The sequence below is a fragment of the Bidens hawaiensis genome, unplaced genomic scaffold (assembly GCF_021521415.1).
Source record: "Bidens hawaiensis isolate Kalapana, Puna unplaced genomic scaffold, B.hawaiensis_p1.1 tig00017854_1, whole genome shotgun sequence".
Classification (NCBI taxonomy): Eukaryota; Viridiplantae; Streptophyta; class Magnoliopsida; order Asterales; family Asteraceae; genus Bidens; species Bidens hawaiensis.
Window position 1 is genome coordinate 668 of NW_027492691.1, and position 7,421 is coordinate 8,088.

General features: G+C 32.7%; 1 pseudogene; it reads right to left on the minus strand.

The window, feature by feature from the left end:
• Positions 1–205: 205 nt before the first annotated feature.
• Positions 206–2,806, minus strand: LOC143554785 (transcription factor bHLH157-like; annotated as a pseudogene).
• Positions 2,807–7,421: the final 4,615 nt, after the last annotated feature.

The window sequence follows — 7,421 nt, forward strand, 5'->3', positions numbered from 1 at the left end:
TGAACTAAAATGTGTAGTTTTAGTGCAAGTGAGAGTTGGGTTTACCTACAAACCCATTATTTGTCTATTTCTTTATTTCTTTTAAATAATTACAACCTTAACTATGATTAACAAAACTATGTTCTTGTTATGTGCATTAAAAAATAATTTTTGTAGTCTATACTCGTATGATCGAATCAAACTGTTCTTGAATGCGTCAAAACTGTCACGTATACAAATGATGCAATGTAATGTGAGTGTTTCTTTTACCTCTATAAGCATTGACCTGTGTGCACCCAACATCCTCAACGATTAGCGGACAAACCATCGCCTGATTTCCCAATATCACAAGCCCATGTCACACCATTTGTGCTCGGGTCTTGGATATTATTGACATTGTTCATCTTCAGGTTTCATCGGCTTTCTTTTATCTTGTCCAGCTTGCCTCGTTACATTTTGCAAGAAAATCATGTGTTTTCATAGTCCGGCTCCAACAAACAATCGATACTCATCTGTCGATTTCCAAAACACGGTCAAAAATAATTTATAAAAGACTATTTTTGACATTTCTGGTCAAACTAGTCAAAATACGCTCTGCTAATATGCTTATATCATTATGTGAACACATTACCTTTTCACCATTGGGGAATCAATTGCCTCAACTCGGCCATCCGGTCCAGAATCTGCTGGCGGGTCTTTGGGTCGGGGTCGGGTCCCCGGTTTAGCTTTTTTTCTTGGCAGGTTTGGGGGGCTCGGCTTGCAAAACCGTGCTCGAAACCACTCATGCTATAACCATCACCCATCCTTAAAGCCACGGGTTTGGTTTATGCATGGTCTCTTCCCACATATCATTTCCTGTTTTTTCTTTCTTTTCACTGAAACGTGACCCTCAAGGCAAGAACTAGAACCCGTGTTCGAAATACCAGAAAACACCCTCCAAAAAGCTCTTGGATCCCAAGCTTTGAGAACAACCTTTCTTTTGAACCAAGGGCAGTATGGTCAACTTGACCGAAAGACTGCAGACCCTGGTTGACTTTCGTTCAAAATTGGCGCTAAAATGTCTCTTAGATCACCATTGTTTCCCAAACAGGTTCAACTTCGAAACCCGAAACAGTCAAAGATTCATGGCTTTCCCATCACTAACCGATGGGATTCAATGGCGGAAACCACTGCGGAACATTGAAATCTCTGGTTTCGAAGAACTCGTTCGTGATACAGTTTTGACCATTTAAAGTAGTCAAACCAGTTGCATCCCCTCCAGTACCATTTACAATTTCTTGAAACATTTGTTTAGTTTGATTCACAAATTCTATCCTCTCTGGTATCTGAAATATTAAAATTTAAAAGCAATCTATTATTATAAGTATTTTTAAGGGAACATAAGAAAATTAAATAAGGTTTCTAGAATAATAACATAATAATAGGAAGCACCTTCTCACTGGACCCAAATTGTACCACTCCTTGTGGCTCCACAGGGATTACTGCAATAGTCTGCAAAGAAAAAAGTCATATAAAACTACTATACAAGTAATAATGCATAGACTTTGAGTGCCCAAAGCAGTACTAAGAAATGGGCCCTTTTATATATAATTTTTTATTTCTGTATATTTATATATAACAAAAATTATATGCATATAAAAAATAAATGTATACATATATTTTTTTTGGTGATTCGGGCCGCCTGTGAGATCAGGCCTAGGCAGCCGCCGAGGCCTGTCACACCTCCCAGCCGGCCCTGATTTGCACGAAGAGCAACCCCCCTTAAATCAACAAGATTCTTGTGAATTTAGTGTGAACTGAAAGGAAGTACCTTCATGCCGGAAGAAAATTGGCTGCGAAGTTCATAATCATCCTGAAAATTAAGTAAATAAATAAGTTTATTTGGTGTAAAATGCGGTAACTATTTAGTTATGCAAGAAGTTATAATTTATTTATTTACCAGAAACATATCCCAGATTGAACCTGAAAAAATCTGGTCTCTATAATGATCTTCTGAGCACATCCACATGTGTTTGTTGGTATAAGCAGCTTGTCCAATTATCCTTCAAAGTTTCAGTTGTGAAAATTTTGTTATAAAGATTATAAAATTATGAAGATTACTCTTTAGGGAAAATGAACATACCCTCCTCCAAGTGGAACTTGTAAAAGCAAATTATCGAATCAAAGACTTGAATTCTTCCTTAAAGTAAGAATCTTGTAGGTTTAATAATCTGTAAATTAGAACATAATATTATTTCAAGATTTCAAGAAACAGTAAAATTGCATGTTGAAGGTTAATGCATACTTAATGGAGTAATAAAATTGAATATGTAAGCAGTAATTTTGATGAATATATTTTTGTTGGAATCAATTCATGATTATTAAGTATTTAAAGTCACAATAGTATGAAGATTTTCAAGAATCAAGCCTACTAAAAGGATTATCAAATCTTGAAAATTTCTTCATACCCACCCTCAAAAATTTATATATTTATAAAGAGAGTGTATATAATAAATAATTAAAATCATAAGTTGTATGAATCCTTACATGGAATTTGGCTGGCCATAGCTCCAAAAAGCACCATAAGACCATCCATAAGAGCAACAAAGATTCTTGATCACATTCTCAACAACTGAGTCTGACTTTATTATACTCATGTTAAACAAAAGATCAAGAATCAAACCCTGTAAAACAAGAAAATAAAAGGGTGTTCTTGGTGATCTTTTTTGAGGGATAGTAAACAAGCAGATAGAGATAGACCCACCTGTGTAAGTGCTTTGGGAAAGTAATTAGTGAAACAAACAGTTAACAGTATTACTCAGAAAGAGAAAGCTGATAAATGATTTTCTCCCAGAAATGAATGAAAAACAGTTTCGTTATGTGTTGTAGTTACACTGCTGCCAGAAACAGTAGTACAGGATGATGATGATGTTGTTGTTTGTTGTTTGTTTGGAGGGTATATTATATGTTAAATAATAAAAAGAAAATGGCGTCAAAATTCTACAGAAAAAGCTGTTTGTGCTCAAAAGCTAAAAATACAATACCTGCTAAAGCTGTTTCTTAGTATGAGACAGAAAATTGGGATTTTTAAGGAAGGCTTTGGTCTTGAAAGGGATGCGATTTTAACAGTTGTAACTGTAAGTATTTGTTTTGCTTTCACAACTTTTATCTTCATATTTTTTAAATATCTATCTTTTATTTATATTATCATATACAAAAGTCATATTATAAAGAGAAAATTGAAAATAAATAATCTCTTCTTTTGGTGTATTGGCTGATAATAATCTCATATTTAAAATTTACTAGCAACGGTCCCATCTTTTAACTATTTTTGTCTCACTTGTCCTCCGTTAAAAAATACTTAACGTCGTTATGGTTTTTTTTCTAGTTTCAAACCGATGTTTTAGGACTTTTTGATCGGAAGAACGATATGAGTCAACTAATATAAAACTTATTGCAAAACGGTGATTCAAATGGCTTGATTTTTGTTAACTGGAAATTCATGCACCCGAATTGAAACATTGTTTCGTCGTTTTGGATCACCATTTTCGAGATAAGTTTTACATCGGTCGACTTGTATCCTTCTTCCGATCAAAAAGCCCTAAAACATCGATTTGAAACTAGGAAAAAAACTTAACGACGTTAAGTATTTTTATCACAATGATCATTCGTTAAAAGGTGGTACATTAGTAGTGATTTTTAAAGGTGGGATTATTATCTGCTAATACACAAAAAATGGGATTATTTATTTTCAATTTTCCTTTATAAAGAGGGTAAAATGAGCATAACTTAGCTATGGATGGAATTACAGGCGAAAAATCAGTGGACAAAAAGGTTTTAACAAAGCAGATTGTGTGACAAACGCCATAAGCTATTTGGCCCAACTGTCAAACCCAAATTCTGTGATGTAATTTAGAAATGGTGTTCTATTAAACCACGAATCAACTGGTTAAATTTCTAACATAAACTGAAATAGCTGTTTTTATTTTTTTAATAATAAATAATATTTAACTACTGTATTTAAAAAAAAGGAAAAGCTAAAACCTTAAGATGTGGTCTATTTAAAAATTATATTATTACAATAAACATCTAAAATTTTAAGATTTTCAATTAAAATAACACGCTTTGGATAACTTTCTATTTCTTCAATATGAACATTAATTCATATATTTTATGTTATTATGAAAAGGTTTTAATTTTCAAAACAAAATCATGTCACTTATCATATCAATATCAAAATGTTGATATGAATATAAAGTAAAGTCTGCATCATTAGTATTTGATTTAGAGGCTCTTTATAAAAAAGCATCACATGTAATCCATTCTAGAAACCATATTTTATTCTGTCATTTCGATATCAACACTCTAGACTCAAGAATAATATTTATTAAAAAGGTTTACCGAATTATACATTTGACTGGATAATCAACTAACTACACTTTCTGTTAAACTTCTCAGAAACTGTTTAAATTATTTAAATCAAGAGCACAAATATTCTAGGATCACCATATTTGAATGGGATGATTATACTAATACTTTCTAATTTTTTATTACATTTAAATAGAAGATGGTTGATATATAAGCATATGCTAGATGGGCTAAATGTGAGACAAGAGGGATGTATATAGCAGTTCAAACCACGTATGTATACAACTAATACCGGAGAAAAACTGTTATCGGATTCAAACTCGGATAAGGTGGGTTATATATCCGGGTGGTAAGCATTTCGTAAAGAACATGTTATATTAACCAATTTAGTTAAATATATAGATGACGATAACTTGTTTGATTTTCTGACCAGAACATGTTATTTTAACCATTTTAGTTAAATATCTGCTCATTAAAAGTTGAAATGTGAGATGGGTGGTTGATGACTCGTTTGAAAGGTTGAAAAGAAATGATGAATGACAAACGAATATCCCGGCAAGAAAGTGAAGGGAGGTGATGGTGCAATTTTGGTGGTCGCGCCTTGGGAAGTGACATAAGTAATGTGGGCCTAAAACTAGAGAGGTTTGTAGGGATATTAGGTATACAACTTCTGCAACACCTCTTTCATTTGCCTCCCCTATCTATCATTACCCTCCATCACCACCACCACGTCATATTACACCACCGTACGTTTCCACCGGTAAGATTATATTATATGTGATGAGGCATCAGGTGAAAACGTATTGAATACTTCATGTCAAATGTAAACTAAAAGAATTATGTCAAATAAAGTTAAGACTAAATGAACATTAAAATTTTAGTATCGGTCTTAATTATATCAATTATAAATTTGACTCACTTTCGGTTTCTAAATCAAATATTATGGACTAAAAAAAAATGAACAAAAGATTATTATCCTTTCTTTCTAGGCTAGAGGTACATCTTGTTTGATTAGATTGTGTTACGAACGATGGCTAGTTAATCAAAAGTGATTTTACGTCACTGCCATGTAGGTAGTGAGATACTAACTAACTAACATATCAAACTTGTGTAGTGAAGGGGTTCAATTAATTGAGATGACGGTAACGGTCGGATCAATAAAAGAGGGTTAGTTAATTGAGATGATGGGGCGACGCCGGCACCACTGGAATGACAAGAGGGGTGGCACCCCATTTGTCAGTGGTGTAATGGTGTTTTGTATAGGTTAAAGTGGATGAGGTGGCAAGGAGTGACGCCCCACCACCTCTCCACAACACTTGGTCTAATAATCGCATTGTCTAAAAATTGAACAATAGTTAGCTTTTTTTACCTCTTCTTTGGCATACTCTATGTTGTAGTTTTCTTGAATAAATACGGCTATTTTTATATCATTTTAGTTATCAAATGTAAAGTAGTTCTCTAATATGTTTATTAACGCCAAATCACGCACTCTCTAACGCTCTCTGAAATCATATTGTTTTACAACGATGGAACTTGAACCTACATCCCTTTAAAAAGGCAAAACCTTATTCAACTCTTGATAATGCTAGGCCAAAAGCCCTTAATAATTCTCTAATAGATGATGAGTATGGTCATTACGCTTAATGAGTAAGTGGGAAAAACTCAAATATAACACTGTAACACAATAATCCACAACTGAGTAACATTTTAACATTTATGAGTATATTGTCAATTGTTGAAAAAAAAGCTTCGCAAATGCCCATATGCAACTTTTTTTTTCCTAGTTAACCTTAGGAGAATCTTCCGTTTTGAGTTATCATTTAATATATCCTTTTCCAATCATTAAAAGATATGAAAGAATGTAGGCTAGCTTTTGACATTAAAATTACTTGTTTTGCAACAACGTGAGTATATACATCCCAAGTAGCACTAGATCCTATATGATGCATCATGTCAAAATCAAGAACTAGACTACAAATCGTAAGTTGAACACAGGCTGAGACTTGTAAGAAAACAAGCACCTTTAAGTACGCTATTAATAATCTTCGTCAAATTTGTAGTGAGCATCCCATATCGACACTATTACGTGCAAACATCCATATATATGTCAAGCGTATCTCTCTAAAGCCAGTGACAAGCTTGTGGATTTATTTTCTCAGAGTTTTTCTATAATGGAGTTGAACTTTCGAATTTGATTATGACTCATGGCACAACAAGCTAGCTATTTTGAGTTGCGAAACTAATCATGAAAGTTGTTGAAATGTTTTTAAACTTTTATAAGTAACTAGGGAAAAAGGTTTAAAGTGTGAGTTAAAAAATCAATGCAAATAATGTTAGCAAAAATATTTCATAAACAATACATGAGAAAACTGCATGCCTTCAACTAAGGTGATCCTTACTCGTATGACAATCAGATATTAGACCTATGTTTTACCATAGTTCAGTAATATTTTAAAACTAATTTTACTCGATAAATAAGTTTATAGAAAACGGACATCTAGAAAAAAAATCTTCGAAATAATATCTCAAAAGTAATATCAAATCTAGTACAGATACGAGCTACAAGCTTATAGGCATGCCATAACTACCAACAAATATAAACCTAATCTTGAATGGCTTGGTTTCTTTCCGTTGTTTCAAACACATCCACATGCTCACTAGTTCTGGCAAGCATGTATTATGTATATAATGCTCGTGAGCACATTCTCACACTACACATAGAGTGGAGAATCAAATAAAAAAATGTAAATCTAATAAGAAAAAAATTCAATAATTGGTTGGATTATATGACATTTTGTTTTCAATATTATAATTAATAGAAGGTTAAACATGTTGGAAAGGGTAAAAAGATAGTTGTATGTTTCACATTTTATTTAAATCTAAAAAATAGATTTCACAAAAAAATTTTAATCTTGAATGTTTATAACATACTTTGGTTTTAATTCATACAATAAAATTCACAGTTTTCTTCATCACTTTAGTTAATTGATATAAATATTGGTATATTATTTTAATGAAGCACCAAGTTTGAAAAGTTTGATACACTCTTGATTTTAGTAGGCGCATAACCCTTACAATTACGACAGCACATCTAA